The 25,103-nt window shown below is 46.1% G+C and overlaps 2 protein-coding genes across 6 annotated transcripts in view; one reads left to right on the top strand and one right to left on the bottom strand.

Annotated features, from left to right (window-relative positions):
- The window catches only part of RFX2 (regulatory factor X2), a 96,600-nt gene extending 85,576 nt beyond the window's left edge, over nt 1-11,024 (bottom strand). For 4 of the 5 annotated variants that reach the window (XM_082380610.1, XM_082380607.1, XM_082380609.1 and 1 more), the window contains exon 1: nt 10,822-11,024. The gene's annotated coding sequence lies outside the window, so the exon portion shown is untranslated. The remainder of the gene's footprint in view (nt 1-10,821) is intronic. The other variant, XM_082380612.1, reaches the window with a different exon arrangement.
- ACSBG2 (acyl-CoA synthetase bubblegum family member 2) overlaps nt 1-25,103 on the top strand; it is a 175,881-nt gene that overhangs the window by 95,940 nt on the left and 54,838 nt on the right. The window contains exons 4-5 of the mRNA XM_082380623.1: nt 370-2,727; nt 5,366-9,962. The gene's annotated coding sequence lies outside the window, so the exon portion shown is untranslated. The remainder of the gene's footprint in view (nt 1-369; nt 2,728-5,365; nt 9,963-25,103) is intronic.

The following is a 25,103-nucleotide window of genomic DNA, read 5'->3' as shown; positions in this document are numbered from 1 at the left end:
CTTGAGGACATGGGGGAAGGGAGGGGGAAGCTGGGACGAAGTGAGAGAGTAGCATGGACATATATACACTACCGAATGTAAAATGCATGGCTAGGGGAAAGCAGCCGCATAGCACAGGGAGATCAGCTCGGTGCTTTGTGACCACCTGGAGGGGTGGGATAGGGAGGGTGGGAGGGAGACGCAACAGGGAGGGGATGGGGGATATATGTATGCATATGGCTGATTCACTTTGTTGTACAACAGAAACTAACACAGCATTGTGAAGCAATTATACCTCAATAAAGATGTATAAAATTTTTTTTAAAAATAAAAAGAGTAGGGATGACCTAAAGGTGATGGCTGTCCTCATTTTAACACTTTTACCCACAGTGCCCAATACTGAGCTCGTGAAATGTGGCCGGTCCGAACCCAGACGCGCCGCGGGTGTAAACTACACACTGGATTTCAGAGACTCTGCACGCCAAGAAGGACGTGAACTACCTCAATAAAAACTGTTTCATATAGATGCCGTGCTAAAAAAACAACAATATTTTGGAGATACTGCATTAAATAAAATATACTGTTCAAATTAATTTCACCTGTTTTTACTTTTTAGAACGTGGCTACTAGAAAATTTTAAATGACACACGCAGCTCGCATTATGTCTCCACTGGACAGTCGTGATCCAGGGGACTCCTAGAATAAACCACCCAACCGGGAAACTGCAAATCTCTCACGAGGCCCTATTTTACTAGAAAGTAAGCGAAATGATTTTAGAGCTCAGTCAGATCTTGACCTAGTAAGAACTTGAGTCAATTCAACAAATAATTACTCTAATTGGTGCCCTACAGAGACAGACCTGGTCTGTCCTCAGGGGTCTTACCCTGAGTGAGAGAGATAAGGAGACACACAGATAACTCCTTCTGTGGCAAAGGTGACAGGCGCGGACTCCAGGTGGAACTTGGGACCATAAACCCTGGGGCAGGGAACCTGGGAAGGTCCCATCCTGGATGCTGCGGGACAGGCAAGACCATCCCATGGGTGGGGGGTAGACAGGGAGGGGGGGCCAGTTCAAGAGCAGGCGCCGTGCACAGGAAGGTGTGCGTGTCATGCGGGCGGGGAGGCAGGAGAAGCAGAGGGTGTGGACCGGGGGTTCTCTGGGAAAACAGGCTGTGAACGCTCCTGGACTCCATCCTCTATCGCAGGGCAAAGGTCAGCAAACCACCGGCCGCGCCCGCGGCCAAGTCCGGCCCAGTCTGCTGCCTGGTTTTGTACGGTCCACAAACTAAGAATGATTTTTACATTTTTTAATGGTTGAAAAAAAATCAGAGTCAAAATATTTTGTGACACATGAAAATGACATGAAATTCACATTTCAGTGCCCATAAGTGAAGTTTTATTAGCACACGGCACCCTTCACAAATGGCCAGAGCCGCTGCAAAAGCTGGTTCCAAACAGTGACAAGTGGCCCTATCACTCTGCAGAAAGGAGAATTCGTTCAGTCCACAAATTCTGAGTGCCATGCTTTGTGGACGAAATAAATCTAACAGACATGAGCACGTTTGTTTCAAATCGACTTTTTAACAGAGTGACATCTTTGAAAAGTTCCAAAGCAAACAAATATGAATCGAGCCGTTGCAATCGGCCTGACGCAGAACTAGGCATTTAACATTGTCCACTGTGTACAGGGCTCCTGGCTTTGGGACCTGGCAGCAGTTGGGTGGTAAGACTCCACGTTCCCAGGCAGATCCCTGCTTTCTGGAAAAGATGTTGACTTGCAATTTTGGCTGGGCCAAAAGGGGAGGCCATTAACAGCAGGGGTCTTTGATTAAAATTTCTCTGGGGATTTGGTAAAGGAAAACTACATATTGAAAGGGCTGGAATGTTAACCTAAGCTGAATCAAAAACATGGAGTTTTGACGGCTAGCAGACATCGGGCAAGGGGTTGGTGATTTTTGCTTTGTTACTCCATGTAGGCCTCGCCCTCTAAAGAGCTCTCTGGGCTCAAGTGTTTGATTCACTCACGTGTGAAGTACAAAGCTCTGTGGGAAGTGCGGCAGGGACAGCTGTCCCTGTCCCCGGGGAGATCACAACCGAGAACAGGAAATGAGACACGCAAACCACTACGGCACGTCCATGTCGTCTTGGGATGTGAAATCTATGTGCCCTGGCACCTCTGGCTGATTAATCCTGGGGTCCCTAACTAGGGGGTGATTCTGCCCCCCAGGGGACATTTGCCAAGGGGTGGGCGCTCCTGGCAGGTGGAGGCCAGGGGTGCTGTGTTCAACCTCCTACGAGGCCCAGGACGGCCTCCCCGCCCTCCCACCAAGAACGATCAGGCCCCAAAGTCAATGGCGATGCGTTGGAGAAACCTGGCCTAGTCTTCTGTTTCCCCACTTAGCTCACCAATTAACATCTCAAGGGTCCCTGGCGAAAGAGCATCGGAGAAGAGCTAAGATTTTTCGTCAGTAGAAATGACATTTCAGAACAAGGGGAGACCCCAGTATAAGACCTGTTTAAGGCATGGCAAGTCCATTTGGAGAAGTCGTGAAAGACAGGCAATTGAAAAGGGAGATGGGGCTGGACAGAGACGAGCCTTGAATGCCGAGCTAAGTACGGCGTGGTTACAACGAAGGGGAGGGGCCAGTCCATCTGATTGGCTACAAAAGGCAGAGAGAATGTGCCCATCCTCTCCCCCTGACACAGCCAGGAGAGCCACGGTGGGCTGGACTGGGAGGAGATGAAGAGGTGAGTGAGAACCGTGAGCCAACGGCACACAAGCCCACGCAGGATCTGGGAGTGATTCTGAGCGCGCTGTCACTGTAGAGCTAGAGGCTGGAAAAGTCCTGCTTCTAGAACAGGAGAGGAAGGCTGAGCTCCTCAGGCCACTGGGACTACAAGAGAGAGAGGAGCAAGGCTGAGCCCCGAGGAGCTCCCTACCCGGAATCTGGGTGAGGCCCCATCACAGCGCTGCCTGGCCACCACGTCTAACTCCGTCACCCTGTGGTTTGTTCAGTTAGAAAACTGCTCATTGGTGAGTCTCTTCCGGTGCCCGCTGAGTCTCCTTAGGGAGCACAGGCCAGGTGACAACGGCTCGGCCAGCTGTGGACTCAGGCCAGTGACGAATTCCGTGGTTACAGGGCTTCCAGAAATACCTTCTATTCACGCCTGCTTGTCATTTTAAGAGTTGGCCATATCAGCGTACCACGATGTACACAATTGATGAGCCCTGGAATTATACCCACTTCATGCTTTAACTTCCAGTCTGAATGTCAGTGGCCAATGGTGGCTAACAATTTAAAATTTCTCTATCACCTTCTCCCCTCGTAACTCCCCGCATGACGATCTATGAATACACTTAAGTATTCGACTAATTCTAAGCAACTCGGATGTTTGATATTTGGGACCCACAAATATTTGCTGAACAGATGGAAACCCTAGAGAGCTCTAAATATAAAGAGGTCCCCAATATGGTGAATTCTTCTAGAAAATGGAGAATTCTTTTCAAAATCGAAGCACATCCTTCAAGCTGTTTTCTGTGGGTCTGGAATTCCGAATTTATTTCTTCTCCAAGCAGGCTCCATCTGTACGTATTCTGAGAAGGACAGGCGAGGTGGGAAAGCTCCAGGTGGTGTTTTCTTTGGGTTCTCCCTGGATGGGGTGGATTTTTGTGGGCTGGTGATTCTGGGGGGAAATTGCTTCCCTGGCCTTACCCCACAGATCACCTTTTGGACAGAAACATATCCTGGAAACATGGCACTATTTCGAAAAGATAAACAGTTTGTGTTTTAAAATATAAGCATAATTAAGCGTTGCTGCAACTTCAGGAATGGGCTTCTATATCATTAGTGTGATTTCAAGTTTTCCGAGGAGACAGGCGCTCATGAGCCAAGCCTTCTGTCGTTCTGTGGGGACGCGTCCTTTCCCCTTCCTGCCAGGGAACTGTCCCCATCTGATGATCGCTTCGGTCTCTACCAGGTCTCACTGTCCCTGGTGCTCAGTCCTTGAGTTACTTCCCCCTCTGCCTTCAGAGCCCTTTCCCAGGTTCCCCCCTCACCTAAGAATTGCTGTGAAATCTTCTCTGTCCAGCATGATTCACAGTAGCCAAGTGTGGAAGCAGTCCACACATCCATCGAGGGATGAAAGGATAAACAAATGTGGTCCATCCACACAATCGAATATTATTCAGCTTTAAAAAGAAAGGAAATTCTGACACCTGCTACAACATGGATGATCCTTGAGATCATCAGTGAAATAAGCCAGAAACAAAAGGACGAATACTGTCTGATCCCACTCACAGGAGGTCCCTCGAGAAATCAAATCCGTAGAGACAGGAAGTAGATGGTGGGGGCCAGGGACTGGGGGAGGGGCTGGAGAGTCAGTGTTTCATGGGGACAGAGTTTCAGTTTGGGGAGATGAGAAAGTTCTGGGGATGGACAGTGGGGATGGTTGCACAACAATGAATGTCCTTAATGCCACTGAGATGTGCGCTTAACACTGGTTAAAATGGTAAATTTTATGTCATTATATTTTGCCATCATTTTGTAAAAAACCACTTTCCTATGACTCTTCGTTGGTTTCCTGCTCCTTGAAATCTGATGGTTCTACCTTTGGCCTTCTCACTCTCCACCTCTCTGAGTGAGCTCATCCGTTTTCACGACTGAAATGACCAATTACATGCTGACAGCTCCCAGATCCTGACCTCCAGCCTGGACTGCGTGTCCCCCCACCGTCCCCCGCTGTCTCCAGACCCTGAAATCCAGCAGCCTGGCAGGAAACTGCCCGCACTCGGCTGGCCCCCATGCATCTCAAGCTGGCCAAGCCCACACCTGAACGCATTACCCCTCTCCGCCCCACTACCTTCTCCCAGGATCCCTGACTCACTGAAGCAGCCTGTTCTACCTGATCCCCAAAATCAGACACCCAGGGATCGCCCTGGGCTCCTCCCTGCCCTTGGTCCCAAGAGAGTCACCGGGTCCTCAGAGCCCCGAGAACCCTGCAGCTCTGTCCCCACGCAGCGTCCCCGGCTGGTGCTGTCAGCCAGGTCGCCATCGCCCTGGGCCTGGACCATGGCAGCTGTTAATTCTCCGTCGCCATCCTCCAGACGCCATACCTTTCGCTACACCTACCAAAATCCCATCTGATCACAAAGTGCTTCCCCAGCAAACCTCTCAGCCCAGCACCAGACGAGTCCCGCTCGTCCAGCCAGGGGTCGGCAAACTTTTCCTGTAAAAGTCCAGACAGTAAATATTTTAGGCTTTGCGGTCCACGTTCTGTGTCGGTCGCAAATAGTCAACCCCGCCGTGGCCTCAAAAGGGCAGCCAGAGACGGTATGGAAATGAACAAGCGTGGCTGTGTTCTAGTGAAACTTTGCTTCCAAAAACAGGCTGTGTGTGCCGACACCTGTTCTCCTCTCTGGCCTGATCTCCCCTGTACCCTGCACTCGGCTTCCGGAAAACACAGACACACCACGGCTCTCCCCACCAGTCTGCTTGTACATCAAGACTCCGCTCCAGCCCGCCTCCTCTTGGACACCTTTCGTGGCCCCTCCAGGTGAGTGGCCTGTCACACACATGCCCTAGAGAGACCTCTAGCCCATCCCCGTTCTGAAACTGTCGCCCTCTTCTAGTTGGTCTTTGGTCTCTGTAACCTCATAGGATAGTGTTTGACTCAGAAAGGAATGAATGAATGAGCGATGAAGAAATGGCAGAGGTCCAGAAAGCAGGTTTTCCAGCAAACGACTGGACACCACGGCTCTGACAGCTACAGGCAGAGGTGAAATCTCCCAACAACTTAATTTATACTTAGAATAGCAGCCAGAGTCCTCCCCATGGCCTCTGGGGCCCTGTGCCTCTCCTCCTTATGCTCACCAGTTATTAGCCACACAGCCGCCTTTCTCTCCTCCGACCAGGCCCAGCTGACTCCTCCTGCCGCAGGACCTTTGCACCTGCTGCCCCCCCACCCCGCCCCACCTGGAAGGCTCTTCCCTCTGAACAGCAGAGGGCTGCTCCCTCTCATCATGACAGTCTCAGCTCACCTGTCACCTCCTGAAGAACTTCCCTGGACACCAGGAGCCCGGTTCTTACACACACACACACACACACACACACACTCAAAATAACTGCAGAGATCTTAGTAGAAACAGGTTTACTATATATAGCACATCTGGGCTTTGCTACATAGTAAATGACAAATAATCACTATATTGGCCATCACATGTAAGTTCTAGATGTTTAATGGCTTTAGAATTTTTTTTCGTTTTTAAACATGGACTACGGCAGGTATAATCTGATTCGCAGCATCTGACATCCACGTGCTGTACGTATCATCCATAGGCTTGGGAAGACAACCGTATTTTTCGTAAATTCATAGAATTGACCACAATTTAAAATGAGGTTACCAGGGCATGAAACCATGCTTTAAAACATATAAAACCTATGTATCATAAAATAGGAATGCACTTCAGGAAAAAAGAAGTGAGGTGTAGCAAGGAGCAAGGCCATGCTGTCGGCTCCAGTCAAATCCTGGCATGAAGACCAGGACTGTTCTCACCTCCAAGTGGCTGATTTCCAGACTTCGACAGGATTGGCACCTACGAGCCAGCACTAACGGAGAGGGGAAACCAGTTTTTAAATTTTCTCATCTGTAGGTTCTGCCTGCAGAGCTGGCTGCTTGGCAAAACCTGTCTGGAAGTGTGATGTTTTGGGAGTGATTTCAGATGGACCGATACCCCAACCAAGATGTGGGACTTTGAGACACTTTTTGGGTTGTTTTTTGGTTTTGCCCAGCACTTAACGCTTGCAGAGTGCCATATCTGTACCTGAGAATTTCTATGCAATCGAAGGGTATTTCCCACCTTAAAACAGACAGTGGAAGGCTCACCCACTCAATCGAGCAAGATGTTTTTACTGAATGTCTCCTCAGCATTTGGTGGTCAAGAAACCAAAATTAAAAAATCACCCCAGGCAGGCCACACTGCTTGTTTGCTTGTTCTAATAATAAAAATAACAACAACAACAACAATAATAATAGCTACTCCGTTGTACACCTATTCTGTGCCAGAACCTGGGCTAAACAGTTATAATATTATTTCCTCTTTTTTTTTTTTTCTTTTTGCTGCACTGCACGGCTTGCGGGATCTTAGTTCCCTGACCACCAGGGATCAAACCTGTGTCCCGTGCAGTGGAAGCGCGGAGTCCTAACCCCTGGACCACCAGGGAAGTCCCTATAATATTATTTCTAATATCAAAACCATATAAGTGATTTTCTCTTTCACCGATGCCAAACCTTACCTGGAGTCACAGAGCTAATAAACGTTAACCTCTTCTCTGTGGGGCCCTAAAACCCACATCAGCAGCATCCAGGGCTGGGACTTGTATTTTTCCTTTCCTTTGACCCCTGACCCCGTTCATCCAATCTGAGGATCGCCAACAGGACATGATACGATCCCTGGTGAACAGGCTGGAATCATCTGGGCAAGAGGCTTGGACCAGGGGCTGGCGGTTGAGGTGGCAAGGCATGGTCAGATTCTAGGACTCTACCTTTTTGCTGATGGCTTGAGAGAGAGAGGGCTGGAGGACGACGCCAACGTGTTGGCCTGAGCAGCCAGGAGAAGCCAGCTGATGTTCACTAAGGGAGCTCGGAGCCTTCAGAGGAGCAGACTGGGGGACTAAGCCCTTGCCTCTAAGCTGCCTGTCAGCATCACCATCTTCACCAGCTGCAGCCTGCCAGCCCATGGGGTGGGCTCTCCACGGCTCTGCCCCCCATCCTCTGCCCCCACTCTTTATCCCACACGCCCCCTTAATTCTGGGTCTTCCTCTCCTAAGCTTCTCCCTCTCTTTTGTCTTTTCCTATAAGAAGTCCTTTGCTGATCTTGGGTTCCGTGAGGGTCCTGACAAGGGAGGCAGTTTCTCTGAGAACTTCCCTTGCTTTGAAAAAAGTTTCACATTTTACAAATAAGTAGGTGTGTATAGGGCAGCACGTTATTTCAATAAGTGGTCAACCTGCATTAATTAAAAAGAGCCGAAAGAGATATGGGGATATATGTATATGTATAGCCGATTCACTTTGTTATAAAGCAGAAACTAATGCATCATTGTAAAGCAATTATACTCCAATAAAGATGTTAAAAAAAAAAAAAGAGCCGAATATACTATAAGATATGGTTCCTTCTGGCTCTGAAATTTTACAAGCAAAACCACCACCTGTGACTATAAAAATCCTGCAAGCACATTTAAAATGTTGACTCAATTATATATACTACTAATGAAAATTCAATTAATTAAATATCGATTAATATTAATTAATTTTAACTCGAATCTGAAACTACAAATTAGGTCTAAGGAATAAGAGCCAGATAAACAATTTCCCAGCATCTGCATTTCTGGTGAATGACTCCAGCCTGGCAGTGCTTCAGTGATAAACCCGGTTAAAGATGAATATTAAGGTGATATGTGGCCTGCACCCAGAAAGCAGATATCAACTGAATTTCAAAGGACTTGTTCTGTTACTGGGGGTCATTAATAATTCTGCCCCTCTCCTCCTGGACTCCCCTTTCGAGCATCTCAGAGGTTTATCTGGGATGAGAGGAATGCACCTAAAGAGGCAAATAGTTCATATTGCTTTTACCACAGGGGCAAACTGTTTCTGCATTCATTCCTGACCCACATCAGTTGGAACATCACAGGATCCTGGAACCAGTTATCTTTTCCATCATATATTATTAGAAGTCTTTTTTAAAAAAGACTACCAAGTCCCGCCGGATACTCTACCAAGCCTGTTGGCAAAATTAGCACCAGTAATTAAGGAAATTAAATTCCTTTCCTGGGGGGTGAGGTGGTACCATACACTCTTTTTCTCTGGCCAGAGTAGGTGAGTAACCATTTCTAAGGTTATTTTAGAGTCAGTTCAAGTTTTTAAACTGGAGTGGGAGAAAGAACAGGTGACCAGCCCCTGGTACTCCCCGGCACAGAGGGTAAGGGTCTTTATATCAATATGAGCAAACAAATAATGTTTCAGTTTATGAAGCAACAAGATAAAAATGTGCTGCCAATATGTGCAGGCAAAAAAAAAAAAGTTTTTGTTATTAATGTTTTCTGTTGTTGTCATTATTTTGATTTTTTTTGGGTAGGTCTTAGTTGACATGGAGAGCCTTCTATCAGGTTTGCTATTTTGGATTTGCAGAGATAAAGCTGATTGGGCGGGGGAAAAACTCATGACAGTCTGCACCGACAGTTCAATGCACAAAGCAAGAAAATAATTTTATGTTTGGGGGGGGAGGGGCGGTGCATAATTAAAACACCAGAAGCAGGAATGATGTCTCCGCGGAAAGGCAGCCCTGGACTTGTGTTCTACATCCTGCCCTTCTCCCTCATTCCTGCTGGGCAACCGGGAGGTTAAAATTAGGACGATGAACCACCCCCGCCGCCGCCGCCGGAATGGCAGGGGCAGTTGGGCCCCGGGGGCCCTTGAAATAGCCACTAGGATCGGAAACGCAACTTTTCTTAGCGCAGCAGCGAGAAAAACCAACAGGAACAGAAGCCTGGAGGGAGCGCCGCGGCTTGTCCCAGAGGGAAAAGAAAAGGAATCAAGAGCATTTGGAGGGGGGCGTGTTTTCGGGGGTCAGGGGTGGGGGATGGATTCACACATACACACACACACCCACGCACTCCCACAACCCGCGGAGAAAATGCCACCGAGCAGTTTGGGCCCACAAGTTGGGCTCTTTAAGCAAAATAATAAATTAATAAATTAAAAAAAACAAAAACAAAAACAAAACACAAACCCACAACCCTTTCGGTGAAACTTTTCTTGCTTCGCGATCAGTCCAAATAGGGGAGCTGCGGCGGTGCGTAGGCGCTTCCTGAGGGGCGTGGAGGGCCTGGCGGATCCAGGATTCCCCCAAACTTGGGAACGCGGGGTTACCAGGGACAGAGCGGAGGAGTATCCGAGGAGCCCTAAACGCGAGGATTCTTGATGAAAAGGTGAGACACGGGTCTCTGGGAAGCCAGATTCTCGGGGAGTTCGTGGTCAAAAAGTGAGGAGGGGAGGGGTTCTTCGCCTAGACCAGCTCACCGACTTTTGGTTAAAAAGTGAGATTGGGGTTACAGAGAGCCCTCAAATTCAGTATTTGGGAACGGGGTCAAAACGATGATCCCCGGGACAGCCCAAATTCAGGACTTTGAGGGTAAAGGTGAGAACGAATCTTTTAGGCCCTCTCAATTCAGGAATTTGAGTTTAAGGGTGAGAGAAAGGTCCCAGGGGCGCCCCAATTTCAGAGATTTGGGGAACAAACAGGAGGAGCCTCCAGGCGCCTTCAATTCAGGAAGTTTAAATGTCAGAGTTCGAAAGGCGCTGCTAAGGCGCCCCCCAATTCAGGGAGTTTGAGGGGAAGAGTGAGAGAGGGGTCCTCGGGCACCCCCAGCTTAAGGATTTGGGGAACGAAAGTGAGAAGAGGTTCCCCAGGAGCCCCACATTCAGGGAGTTTGAAGGTAAAAGCTTGAGAGGGGTTCCCGGGGCACCCCTAACCCGGGGATTTTGAGGGTAAGAGTGAAAGACGGTTCCCCGGGAGCCCCCAACTCAGGAAGTTTTGTAAAAAGTGAGCCGATAGGTCCTCACCTCTCCCCGAGTTTGGTTAAAAGGAAGAAGGAGACCACGGCCACTCCAAACCCCGCCGCGCTGTCGGCACTCGGGGTGCGGAGGGAGGTCCCGCGGGCGCGCCATCCCGTACGTTTGGGGTGAACGGCAGGGACTGCGCTGCCCGCTCCCCGACCCCCGATCGGGATCCCCGCCGCCCCCAGTACTCCCCGGCCGGGCAGGGCCCGGGGCGGTCGCATCGGTCACCTGGAGTTCCGGCCGGGACTTCGCGCAACGGCTCCCGCGGCGGCGGTGGCGGCTGCTGCGTGTTGGTCCCCGTTGGTAAGTAACAGTCTCCACGGCTACAGTCTCTATGGCGGCGGCGGTGGCGGCGGCTGCCGCTCCTCCTCCCGCTCCCGGCGCCCGCCCGCCTCTCGCCGCCTGCCCTCCTGCCGCGACGGGGCGGGGCGTTGTTATCGGCAACGGTTACCAGGCTCCACGCCCCACCCCCTCAACGGCCCGCTTCCAACGGGCGCGATGAGGGCGGGGCGCAAGACCCTGCAGCTCTCCATTGGCTGCCCGCAGTGCCTGTCAGCGGGGGAGTTCCCCGGCGAGGAAGAGGGCGAGGTTCGACCAATCGCCCCGAAGGAGGGCGGGGCTTGGAGGGAGGCGGGCGGCGCTGGGAGGGTTGGTAGGCGGGAGGCGCGCACGGGCCGGGTGTTGGTTGCGCCGCTCCCGGAAGGCCGAGTTTTGGGGACCCGGGGGCCTTCGCTTATTGTCGGGCGTCCTAGCACAGTCTAGGTCCGGGGTCAGCAAATTCCGACCCGCGGGCCAGATGCGGCCCACTGCCTTATTTTCATGGCCCACAAGCTGAGAATTTTAAAATATGTTTTAAGTGGTTAAAAAAAAAAATCAAAAGAAGACTCTTTCGTGGCACGTGGAAACTATATGAAAGTCTATTTTATTTTACTGAATCCAGTATTTTCAGCTCCTTTATGGACTGACAGACTATGGCCCGCGGGCCAAATTCTGCCTGCCTGTGCTTGTAATTAAAGGTTTTTTGGAACACAGCTTCCCCCCATTCCTTTAAGGGACACGGAAACTTGTCCCATAGAGACAAGAGTTGGGTACTAAAGACTTGAGCATTTGCACAAAGATGGGCTGACTTAAGCAAAGTCTAAAATATTTACTATCTGGTACTTCACAGAAAATGTTTGCCAACCTTTTCCTCTCCTCCCTACCCCCAGGTAGTAGGTTCGACTTTTGAATGGGACAAACAAGGGATCCTCTCAGCGTTTTTTGTTTTTTTTTGGGGGGGGGGAGATTGACAATAAACAGAATAATAAAGTAAACATATAGTTATTTGGGAGAAGCGGCTGGAACACGAGGAGAAAAAGCTTGTTCTGAGAAAAGGCAGGCAGGGTAACTTAAGGGAAGATTAGATTTCAGCCTCATTCATTCACTCATTCAACAAGTAATCATATTAGTCAGCACTGACTAAATTGTCCTTATATGCCAGAAAGTGATCTAAGCATTTTTCATATGCTAACTTAGTTAAATCTCACAATCACATCCTGAAAAAAAGAGTATGCATTATCCCCGTTTTACAGATCAGAGAACAGAGGCCGGGAAAAAAATGAGTGAATTTGTATCAAACAGCTTGTAAGGGCTTCGAACCCCAGTGGTCTGGTGCCCAATCCCACACTCTTGACCACTAGATGGGTAGTTTTCAAACATTTTTGACCACAAGGCACAGCAGGAAGTATATTTTACTCAGAGCCCCAGTTCACACAAACACATATATAACGAAAACATTTTCATGACATGATACTTTAGGTAATGCTGATTTTTTTCTATTCTGTTTTGTTTTAATGAAAATGCTGATGGTGACTTGCTAAATTGATTTTGCCACATTCTTCTTGAAGCAATTGAAGCAATGGTTGCTTCAAGAAGCTTCTTGCTTCAAGAAGCAATGGGTTGCTTCTTGCAGAGTTTCATGTGATGGAACCTTAAGACTGCAGGAATCAGTTTCTGTCCTTCAATGATTAATTTAGTTAAAAATATTTATTGAGTGCCTACTATTTGCCAGGCACTGTTCTAGGGACACAAGTCCCACACGTATAGGAAAAGTAACAGGGTAGTAACTTGGGGGTGAGTAGGTGGGGCTTATTTTGGATGGAACAGCCAGGGATGGCCTCTGAAGTGTGGCCAACCCAGATGGTTTGATTATGGGGTTTCCCAGGGCGTGGGACTTTCAGTGCTAAATCTGGAAAATTCCCCGACAAAGTGGGAAGAGTTGGTCACCCTAGGCCTCTCTGAGGGGGTGACCTTTGGGCCAAGGTCAGAATAATGAGGAAGAGGAAAGGAACATTTCAGGAATTCAAAATCCCTGGGGTGGAAACTCATGTGGAAGAAACAAAAAGCAGGTCCTTGGGCGTGGCTGGAGCAGAGTGAATGGGGAGGGGTAAGTGGGTGGGGGGTGGTGAATCAGAGGATGGAGGGAGTCATTTTATTTGAGGTCCCAAAGGCCATGGGAAATGGTCCTCATCAGATTGGGAAGCCATTGGAGGGTTTTAAGTGGGGGGCAGATGTACTCCAATTTGTGATTTGTGATTTTAAAAGCTCATTGAATGGGGGATAGATTGCAGGAGACAAGAAAGACAGAGAACTTGGGAGTCTGTTACAGTTCTGGACTGAAAGGTAGGGTGGCCTCGATTAGGGACCTGGTAGCAGAGGTGGAGATGAATGGGTAGATTAGAGGTACATTTTGGAGAGCATTCTGATGGACTGGATGTGGGAAGGTGAGGGGAAAAGTTTCAGAGTGGGACAGGAGGTACCTTGGAGCCTTCTTGTACGGTTCATTCTGCTATAACTCTCGTTTTGAGAATGTGAATTTGTCCCAACGTGATGCCGTATTTGCAGTATTATTTATGTATTTCTTCCCCACTGAACAGGTATAAAACTCTGCTATCTCAAAGAAGAAATCATGAGGGAAGTTAGAAAATACTCTGGGATGACCGAAAATGAAACACAACATACCAAAGTTTATGAGATGCAGCTAAAGTAGAGGAAACTTGATAGCTATAATCATCTATGTTAAAGAAAAAAAAGAGAGAGGAAGATTTCAAATCAATAGCTATCCACCCTAAGAAACTGGAAAATAAGAGTAAACTAAAACTGAAGCTAGCAAAAGGAGTGAAATAATAAGGATTAGGGTAGGAGTAAATGAGATAGAGACTAGAAAATCAATAGAGAGAATTAATAAAACCACAAGTTACTCCTCTGAAAAGATCAAATAGGTTGATAAAACTTTAACTAGGCTGACCAAGATAAAAAGAGAGAAGATTCAAATTACTAAAATCAGGAAACAAAGAGGGGACATTACAACCAACATTACAGAAATATAAAAATGATAAAATAATACTATAAACAATTGTATGCCAACAAATTAGATATCCTAGATGTAATGGGAGAAATTCTTAGAAAGATGCAAATTACCAAAACTGATTCAAGAAGAAATAGAAAACTGAATGGATTTTTAACAAGTAAAGAAATTGAATTAGTAATCAAAAAACTTCCCACAAAGAAAAGCCCAGGACTACACGGCTTCACGGATGAATTCTACCAAGTGTCTGAAGAAGATTTAACACTTATCTTTCACAAACTAATTTTTTAAAAAATATTTATTTATTTATTTGGTTGCACTGGGTCTTAGTTGTGGCACATGGGCTCCTTAGTTGCAGCTCACAGGCCCCTTAGTTGTGGCTCACTGGCTCCTTAGTTGTGGCATGTGAACTCTTAGTTGTGGCATGCATGTGGGATCTAGTTCCCTGACCAGGGATGGAACCTGGGCCCCCTGCACTGGGAGTGCAGAGCCTTCACACTGTGCCACCAGGGAAGTCCCCACAAACTATTCTTAAAATTAGAAGAGGAGGGAATACTCCATGAGGCCATTCTAACATTCTCTGAGGCCAGAATTATCCTGATACCAAAACCAGACAAAGACATCACAAGAAAAGAAAACTAATGACCAAGATTTCTTACGAACATAGATGCAAAAATCCTCAACAAAATACTGGCAAACCAAATCCAGCAGCATATGAAAAGATTTATACACCATGATCAAGTGGAATTTGTCCCAAGAATGCAAGGTTGGTTGGCTCAATATTAAAAAAGTAATAATTGTTTTAGTAGAATAAAGGACAAAAATGATATGATCATCCCAACAGATGCAGAAAAAAGCATTTTACAAAATCCAACACTCTTTCACAACAAACTAGGAATAGAGGAGAACCTCAAGCTGATAAAAGACATCTACAAAAAATGCCACCATTGAGTATCAATAATGATATTTAATGGTGAAAAGCCAAATGCTTTCCCCCTAAGATCAGGAACAAGACAAGGATATCTGCTCTCGACACTTCTATTCAACATTGTCCTGGATGGGCTAGCCAGGGTAATTAGGCAAGAAAAATGAATAAAAGGCACCCAGATTGTAAAGGAAGCAGGAAAACTATCTCTATTTGCAGATGACATGATCTTGTATGTAGAAATCCTGAGGAACCCATTAAAAAGCTATTAAAACTAATAAGTGAATTCAGCAAGGTTGCAGCGTACAAGTTCAATATACAAAACTCAATTGTTTCTCTATACACTCGCAATGAACAATCTGAAAATGAAATCAAGAAAAGAATTCGATTTACAATAACACCAAAGAGAACCAAAGACTTAGGAATGAATTTAATGAAAGAAGCCAAGACTTGTACAATGAAAACTAAAAAACAAACAAAAACCAAAACCAAAACAAACAAACAAAAAAAACCCAACAGCATTGAAAGACATTAAAGAAGTCCCAAGTAAATCAAAGGATTTCCCATGTTCATGATTAAGAAGATTTAATGTTGTTAAAATGGTAATATTCTCCAAACTGACCTACAGACTAAATGTAATCTCTATCAGAATCCAGCTGGGTTTTTGTTGTAGCTGTTGAAATTTACAAGCTGATCCTAAACTTCATAAAGCAATGCAAGGAACCCAGAATAACCCAAACAATCTTGAAAAAGAAGAACAAAATTGGAAGACTCACACTCCCAGATTTTAAAACTTACTACAAAGCTACAGTGTGGTATTGGCATAAGGCTAAACACACAGATAAATGGAACAGTACTGAGAGTCCAGAAATAAACGTACAGTTTTACAATCAATTGATTTTTTTGGACAAGAGTGCCAAGATTATCAATAGGCTCTTCAACAGGTGGCGCTGGGACAACTGGATGGCCACATGCAAAAGGATGAAGTTGGACCCCTACTTCACACCGTATACAAAATTAACTTAAAACAGATCACAGACCTAGGTGTAAGAACTAAAACTATACAACTCTTGGAAGAAGATATAGGAGTAAATCTCCATAACCTTGGTTTGGCAATGGCTTCTTCAATATGATACCAAAAGCAATTTAAAAATGGGAAAATATTTGAATTGACATTTCTCCAAAGAAGATATACAAACAGCCAACAAGCACATGAAAAGATGCTCAAAATCATTAGTTCTCAGGGAAATACAAATCAAAACCACAATGAGCTACTGCTTCACAGCTACTAAGATGACTATAATTAAAAAAACCCAGAAACCCCAAACAGGTAATAACAAGTATTGGCAAGGGTGTGGAGAAAGCAGAGCCCGCATACACTGCTGGGAGAGAAGTAAGACGGTACAGCCACTTTAGAAAGCAACATGGCAGTTCCTCAAGAAGTTAAACAGAATGGCCACATGACCCAGCAATTTCACCCCTAAGGATATACACCCAAGAGAAATGAAGACATATAGCCACACAAAAATTTGTACACAAATTTTCATGGTGGCATTATTCGTAATAGCCCAAAGCAGAAACAATCCAAATAACCACCAACAGATAGATGGATAAGTAAAATATGGTAAATCCGTATGATAGAATTTTATTAGGCAATACAATGGAATGATGTACTGATACCCACTACAGCATGGAAGAACCCTCAGCACATGATGCTAAGGGAAAGGTGACAGTCACAGAAGGGCACATATTGTGTGATACCATTTATGGGAAATGACCAGAATAGGCAAATCCATAGAGACAGAAAGTAGATTAGTGGTCGTCGGGGGTTGGAGGAGGGGAAATGGGGAGGTGCTGCTAAGGTGTATGGAGCTTCTTTGGGAGGTGATGAAAATATTCTAAATGGATTGTGGTGATAGTTGCACAAGTCTTTGTATGTTCTAAAAACCACTGAATTACATACTTTAAAAGGATGAATGTCATGGTATGTGAATTATATCTCAATGAAGTTGTTATTAAAAGACTCTGCTACCGTATTAATTAGGTTCCTTTTAGTTGTAACTCAGGTGGGTAACTCACTGATGAAGTTTTTGAGTATTGTCACCCTAACTCCATTTTACCCACAAGCCAGCCCTGTGTGTTTTATCCTGTAATTTTGCCCAGAGCAGTGATTTTTAGGAATGCATTTATTGCCTTAGCGCAAAACTGACTTGGAGTTATTCCAGTTTGATGTTAGTAAGCAGCAGCTTTCAGCTGGTCAAGTGACAGTCGTCCTTCACAGAAAGACAAGACAAGGTGGAGACCCTGCCTGGTCAGTTTTTAAGAAAATCCAGTGACCCGTAGCCATTTGGTTAAGGGGAACCTCCTCAGAAATTTAGCAGCAGCCTGTGACATCAAGGCTCTCTCATCCAATGGCCTGATTTTCACTGATGTCAAACACGACTGCACATTTCCCTTCTTGCTTATTAGCTCCTGGGAGGAGTCTAAAGTCTTTGGAGATAAAATACTGAGTTGCACCTGCCCTGTCCGTCTGTAGTGGAGAAGGATCCCTGTTCGGAAGTCATTATGAACTTCACGACGGCAACGGCACAGCAATCAATCAAGCGTAGGAGACCTCGTGAAGCTGTCCTGGATACAAGCCACCACCCCTGCCCCATCTTGGTGGGTGGGCTGCCACCTGCCATTCCTTTTACCCGGCCAAACCTACTACACTGACCGCCGCTTCCACTCTCCCTGGTCCCTAGGAATCCAGGCCCCATGGCCTGCTTGTCCTCTGCGAAGGGACACCAGAACAGGCTCCAGGACAAGATCTAAGATGCCCCCACGCCGGCTCTCTGAGCACATCTAGTTCCCGAGAAACACACAACACCTCTTCCCAAACAAACCCTCTGTTTGCAAGCCCATCCTGATTTAGCATCAAGTTGCCTTGGCTCAGCTACCGAAACAGACAACCAGCCCTCCTCTCATCCTGCAGCTTCTGGCAGGAAGTGGATGCCGGTCCAGCACGCCCCCCTGGAATGGGAGCATCACCCACTCCCTGCTCCCAGGGAGTCTATTTGGAGCCAAGGCACGCCCTTCAAGTCCCCCTCCCCAGGATCGGAGGGAGGGACAACCAGACCCCTCTGCTCACCCAGCCCTCAGCACCCCGGATGTCGTCTGCCAAGACACCCCTTTAAAAAGTTAAATGGTGCCATCTGCAGCAACATGGATGGACCTGGAGATGATCATACTAAGTGAAGCAAGTCAGACAGAGAAAGACAAATATCATATGATATCACTTATAGGTGGAATCTAAAAAAAAATGATACAAATGAACTTATTAACAAAACAGAGGGACTTCCCCGGTGGTCCAGTGGGTAAGACTCCGTGCTCCCAGTGCAGGGGGCTCCGGTTCGATCCCCGGTCAGGGAACTAGATCCCACATGCATGCCGCAACTAGGAGTCCAAATGCTGCAACTAAGAGCCCTCGTGCCACAACTAAAGGTCCAGCATGCCGCAATGAAGATCCTGAGTACCCCAACTAAGACCTAGTGCAGCCAAAATAAATAAGTAAATACTAAAAAAAAAACCAAAAAAAACCCCACAGAAACAGATTCACAGACTTAGAGAACGAACTTATGGTTACTAGGGGAGGAAGGATGGGGGAGGGATAGATTGGGAGTTTGGGATTGATATGTGTACACGCTGCTATATTTAAAATAGATAAGCAACAAGGACCTACTGTATAGCACTGGAAACCCTGCTCAATATTCTGTAATAACCTAAATGGGAAAAGAATTAGAAAAAGAATAGATACATGTACATGTATCACTGAATCACTCTGCTGTACACCTGAAACTAACACAACATTGTTAATCAACTAGACTCCAATATAAAATAAAAATTTTTTTTAAATTAAAAAAAAAAAAAAATTTCTCTTCCGATGTCCACTCTCACCCTTCTGTACCCTCTGGATAGGTGAACAGCCTTTAGAGCTGGGAACCTCTTTCTCAGTTTTTTCATCTGAAAACCTGCTCATTGGGCTGGCGCCTCCCTGTGGAATTCCAGAACCTTTCTGTCCTGGTGCCCCAGTTGAAATTGCAGTTTCCAGCCCTGTCCTCCAGTCTCAGTAAATTCCAGCAGGGCAGGGACCTCTTCTGTCTACCCTCATCTCTATCATCTAAAGCGGAGGGTTTTTGTTGTTGTTGTTTGTTTGTTTTTCTCAATGAACCAGCTCTTGGTTTCATTGATTTTTTTTAAAAGTTATTTATTTATTTGGCTGTACTGGGTCTTAGTTGCAGCATGTGGGATCTTCGTTGCAGCATGCTGGATCTTTAGTTGTGGCACGAGGGCTCTTAGTTTCAGCATTCAGACTCCTAGTTGAGGCATGCGTGCAGGATCTAGTTCCCTGACTAGCGATTGAACCCGGGCCCCCTGCATAGGGAGCCCGGAGTCTTAGCCACTGGACCACAGGAGAGTCTTATAAAGCAGAGGTTTTTTTTCTAACCAAGAGTGACTCTGCCCCACAGGGGGACTCTTGGCAATGTCTGGGGACGTTTCTGGCAGTCACGACTAGGGGGTGCTGCTGGCCTCTAGTCAGTAGAGACCAGGGATGCTCAACACCCCGCAGTGCACAGCATGGCCCCACCACAGAGAATCTATCTGGGCCCAAAGGCCAACGGCGCCTAGACTAAGAAACCCAGCATTAAGCCTTCGGGGAAAGATTGAGTCTGACGCCCCAGGTTGCACCGCGCACCAGAATGAACTCCCAATGTGTTAAGCCGTGTAAACCAGGGTGCCTCCCACCCCCAGCATCTGTGAATGACCTCCTCTCTCCCTCCCCAGTCACTCTGTGTGTTTCAAACGTGTGTAGCATCCTAGGGCCTCCGCAGGTCAGATGATTATGGAATGCAGTGTCTTCTGGGGGTCCATGGAATCCCCTAACCCAGGGGGGATCTCGCCTGGGATGATTTTGCCCCCTGTGAGACACTGGGCAACGTCTGAAGACACTTTTGATGTCGCAGCTGGGGGAGGGGGAGCCACTGGCATCTGGCGGGTAGAAGCGGGGCACGCTGCATCCCTACAGGGCACAGGACGGCACCACCACAGAGAATGATGTGGCCCCAAAGGCAGCAGCCCCGAGGCTGAGAAACCTTGGTCTAGAACTGGGCTTGGAACACAGCTGTTCCTCAGTAAATCACTGTCGAATAAATGGATGGTGGAATGCCAAGCCTGCAGGTAAAAATTTCTTGTCCGAATCTATCTTTAAAATTTTTTTTAAATTTGAGATAAAATATACATAACATAAAAGTTACCATTTAAACCACCTGTGAGTGTACAGTTCAGTGGTATTAAGTACATTCACATTTTTGTGCTACCATCATGCATCTCCAGAACTCTGTATCCTGCAAACTGAAACTCTGTCCCCATGAAACACTGACTCCCCAGCCCCTGGAACACACCATCTACTTTCTGTCTCTGTGGATCTGACTCCTCTAGGGACCTCCTATGAGTGGAATCAGACAGTATTTGTCCTTTTGTGTCTGGCTTCTAGCATCATGTCTTCATGGTTCATCCATGTTGTAGCGTGTGTCAGAATCTCCTTCCTTTTTAAGGCTGAATAATGTTCCATTGTGTGGATGGACCACATTTTATCCGTTCATCCATTAACAAACACTTGGGCTGCTTCCACCTTGACTGCTGTGACTCACGCTGCTATGAGCAAGGGTGTACAAATATCTCTTCAAGACCCTGCCTTTTATTCTTTTGTTGCCCCAAATCTCTTAAGGCTAGGTGGGCAGAAGAAACCTCGCAGAAACGCTTCCATTAGGAAAATGTAGATGAAAAGCATGCAATTCTGTGCTTGTATGAAGGGGTTTAAGCCTCTGATTATAATCCAGGAAAGATATGGAAGGGTTGCTCTGAGATTAATCCTTAGCTTTTTATTGTAATTCCACAATTTCCCACTCAAACAGTGGTTCTATATTATGTTAGGGCAGAAGGAAAACAGGTGTGAATTTCCAGCAGGGAATTTCAGCTCAGGACTTACCTACACTCTATTCTGTCACTCTTAGCTCCCCCCGTATTCCTATTCTGGCCCAAGTCATCCCTTATCAAAAAGTGCCGGGTCCCTGCTGACACAGGACACCCAGGGCTTCCAGGTGGATGGAGGAAAGGCTGACATTTCCCCCTAGTGGACTCTGCTTTCTGTCCCTTCCAGAGAGAAGGCTTTGCTTGCTTAAACACACAGCAATCTTTGGAAGACGATGTAGGGCACAGTTTGGAGGGAAAATGGCAGAGTCTGCAGTACAGGAAGCCACAGAACCAGAAAAGTTGGGTAACAGTGGAAGGAACGGGGGTGTACCGAAGGCAGTATCTTGATTGCTTTGTCCTCTTACCTAAAGCTCCGGGGCAAGTGACATCAAGGAGAAATCATTTATAAGGTGTGGCCAACTTGTCCTGATTTCCCTAGAACTTTCCTGCTATTAAAACTGAAACTCCAGGGGAATTCCCTGACAGTCCAGTGGTTAGGACTCGGTGCTTTCACTGCCTGGGGCCCGGGTTCGATCCCTGGTTGGGGAACTAAGATCCGACAAGCTGTGAGGTGTGGCCAAAAAAGGAAAAAAGAAAAGAAGAAGGAAAAAACCCTGAAACTCCAGTTCCTCAAGAAGTTAGACAGCGTTACCGTATGACCCCACAATTCTACTAGGTACATATCCAAAGGGATTGGAAACATTTGTCCATACAAAAACTTGTCCACGCATATTTACAGCAGCATTACTCATATATAACAGCCAAAAAGTGGAAAGGACTCAGATGTCTATCAATAGATGAATGGATAAACAAAATGTGGTATATTTACACAATGGAATACTATTCAGCCATAAAAAGAGGTGAAGCACTGACACTCGCTACTATGCAGATGAACCTTGAAAACATGATGCTAAGTGTAGTGAAACAGTCACAAAGGAGCACATACTGTATGATTCCATTTGGGTGAAATGTCCAGTAGAGGCAAATCCATAGAACAGAAAGTGGGTTAGTGGTTACCAGGGGCTGGGGAGGGAGGAACTGAGGGGCTGCTAAATGGATACGAGGGTATGGGTTTCCACTGGGGGCAGTGGAAATGTTCTGGAATTAAACAGTAGGGGTGGTTGCACCATGCTTTAAATATGCTAAAAATCACTGAATTGTACAATTTACTATGATGAACTTCGTGTTATGTGAATTATATCTGAATAATAATTTAAAAAGATTTTTTTTAAACCTGAAAGTTCCATGTCGCAGGGATCATCTCAGCCCTGAGCAAACCAGATGGTTGGTCACTCCAGCTGTTGTAGGTGTAGGTTTGATTGCAGACAGGTTGATACGGAGTCCCTGCTACCCTGTGCTGACAGACAGTCTTACTTACTGTAGTCAGACACACTGTGAAGAAAGGGCTCCGTGATCAAAAGATGCCAGTGCCCAGCAGCTTATTAAAGGCCCTGAGAAGTCCTGCAATCGAATCCGAGTTATGACCCCAGCCTTTGGAACCATTCAGACTTGAGTTCTGGATGCTAGCTGCATACTCAAGGCCAAGTCACGTAATCCTCTAACCCTAGTTTCCTCTTCTGTAAAAAAGGTTTCCGATGAAGACTTACCTCGTGGGGATTCACTGGGATGTGCTCTGTGACGTGCCAGGGATACTGAAGGTGCCCAAGAGATGTTACTAGTATCAGCAAAAAAAAAAAAAAAAAAAAAAAAGGCCATTAGTAAAAAATGTTAATTCTATCTAACTGCATTTCCCAAACCTATTAAACCGAGTGACCTATTTCCCCCTACTAACACCCCTCACCTTGGGAAATGCAGTTTACTATTAGGAATTGTCCTGGTGGGGGGAGGGATGAATTAGGAGTTAGAGATTAACATATATACACTACTATATATAAAATAGATAACCAACAAGGACCTACCATATAGCACAGGGAACTCTACTCAGTATTTTGTAATGACCTATAAGGGAAAAGAATCTAAAAAAAAAAAAAAGATATATATGTATGTATAACTGAATCACTTTGCTGTATACCTGAAACGAACACGACCCTGTCAGTCAACTATATGTCAACACAAAAATAAAATTTAAAAAAAAGGAATTGTCCGGGTGTATTTCCAAGGAGTTGGCTGTGAAATGAATTTCTTTGCCTCAAATCATCTCATGATGAAGCTGCAGATGTGTTCCCACAGAAGGCTTGTGAGGTGTGGAGCGAGCACGGGATTAGGTGTCTGCGTTTGGGGTCGGACAGGCAAAAGGGGAGCCGTTTTGATCAAAGGCAGGGGGCGCCATGGAGCACTTGGCCTCCCAGAACCTCAGTTTGAAACTTCAGCATCGAATGATTCCAAAGATGGGTTTCTTCCACCTGGAACTGTCCATGACTGAAAACATCACATTTTTTTTTCAGGAAATAACTTTTTATTTTATATTGGAGTACAGTTGCTTAACAATGTTGTGTTAATTTCAGGTGTACAGCAAAGTGATTCAGTGATATGTATACATATATCTATCTTTTTTCAAATTCTTTTCCCATCTAGGTTGTGATATAATATTGAGCAGAGTTCCCTGTGGTATACGGTAGGTCCTTGTTGGTTCAAAAGGATACACGCACCCCAATGTTCATTGAAGCACTGTTTACAATAGACAAGACATGGAAGCAACCTAAATGTCCACCGACAGAGGAATGGATAAAGATGATGTGGTACATATATACAATGGAATATTACTCAGCCATAAAAAGAATGAAATAATGCCATTTGCAGCAACATGGATGGACATTACATTTTAAGATGGGGCATTGAGACAAAAAGGATGACAGAAACCTGGGAACATCCTAAACAGCCAACAATAAAGGATTGATTGAGTGAAGTAGCATTCAGCTAAGCAATGGACTATTATACAGCAGTGAAAAAGAGTGAGATGAAGCTATGTGGGCAGGTGCAGGAGAATGGCTATGATCCACATATTAAACAACAAAATAGTAAGCACAGAACATTGAACACTGTTGACAGCATTTTTAAAGGGGGATATTTGTTTCAAAAGGGGATAAACTTACCCATGTAAATACTGCCTTTTCAAGTAAATATGTAAACATTTGTTTGAGTGCTTACTCTGTGCCAGGTAATTCCCCATCATTTGTCAATATTAACTCATTTCGTCTTCACAATAACTCTTGTATTATTAGTCTCATTTTACATATGTGTTATCTCTTGTTGTGTAAACAACTGTCCCCAAATTTAGCAGCTTAAAACAACAAACATTCATGATCACAGACAGTGGCTGTGGGTCAGGAATCTGGGTGCAGCTTCACTGGGTGGTTCTAGCTCAAGGTCTCCCATGAGGTTGTGGGCAAGCTGTTGGCTGGGGCTGTGGTCTCATCTGAAGGCTCAACTGGGGAAGATTCTTTCTCTCTCTCTCTCTTCCTTCCTTCCTTCCTTCCCCACTTCCTTCCTCTCTCTCTTTCTCTTTCTCCCTCCCTTCTTTTCTTTCCTTCCTCCCTCCCTTTCCTTCCTTCTTTTCTCTCTCTCTAAAATTGTGGTAAAAACACTTAATCTGAGACGTACCCTCTTAACAAAATTTCAAGCGTACAACACAGAAATGTTAACTGCAGACACAATCTGTAGAATTTATTCAGCAGGTCTCTAGAACTTATTCATCTTGAAACACTGAACCTTGACACCCATCAAACAGAACACCCCACGGGGAAGAGCTCTAAGCTCACTCATGTGGTTAAGGCAGGCCTCAGCTTCTCTCGGGCTATTGCCTGGAGACTTCCGTTCTTCACCTCACGGGCTGTTTAAGAAGCTGCTTGCATGTCCTTCTGACATGACGGTGGGGACCTGGCAGCTGGTCTCCCCCGTACACTTGAGACAGAAGCCACTGTCTTTTTATAACCTAAGCTCAGCAGTGATGACATCTCATCAGTTCTGATATAATTGTTAGAAGGGGATCAGTAGGTCCAGCCCACACTTGGGGGAGAGGATTTCATAAGGGTGTTGATACGAGGAAGTGGGGATCATTGGGGGCCGTCGGGGGGGGGCATTTTAGAGGCTGCCTACCACTTTGGGGGGTACAGAAGGGTTCAGTGAAACTCACAGAGCCAGGTAATAGACTGCAGAGCTGAGATGTGAACCCAGGTGGTCTGGCTCTGACACCTATGTGCTTGACCCCTAAGCGCTCCTACATCTCTTCCATGTTCTTTTGCAGCGTGCTTGTATATGTAGAGAATA

The sequence above is a fragment of the Balaenoptera borealis genome (assembly GCF_965194805.1).
Source record: "Balaenoptera borealis genome assembly, chromosome: 2".
Taxonomy (NCBI): domain Eukaryota; kingdom Metazoa; phylum Chordata; class Mammalia; order Artiodactyla; family Balaenopteridae; genus Balaenoptera; species Balaenoptera borealis.
Note: the sequence above shows the minus strand (reverse complement) of the source record. Positions and strands in the feature narration are given on the sequence as shown.